Consider the following 217-nt stretch of genomic DNA (forward strand, 5'->3'; position numbering starts at 1 on the left):
CGCCTCTCTCCTCTGCCCTACCTAGGCAGAGGAGAGAGGCGTCAATTAGTCTTGCCTCCACCCCAAGTCTCTTTTCTGGCTGGATTTTGATTTTAATTTTTCGCATCCGTATCTCGGTAGCTTCTCGTTTTTCACTTTTTCCTAGCCTTGATTTAATTAGTTTGTTTTGTTTTTTTGGCCCTGACGCGCTGTTTGCAAAATCTCCTTTCCTCGATCA

Source organism: Bison bison, unplaced genomic scaffold (genome assembly GCF_000754665.1).
Source record: "Bison bison bison isolate TAMUID 2011002044 unplaced genomic scaffold, Bison_UMD1.0 scf7180017864375, whole genome shotgun sequence".
In the NCBI taxonomy this organism is placed as follows: domain Eukaryota; kingdom Metazoa; phylum Chordata; class Mammalia; order Artiodactyla; family Bovidae; genus Bison; species Bison bison.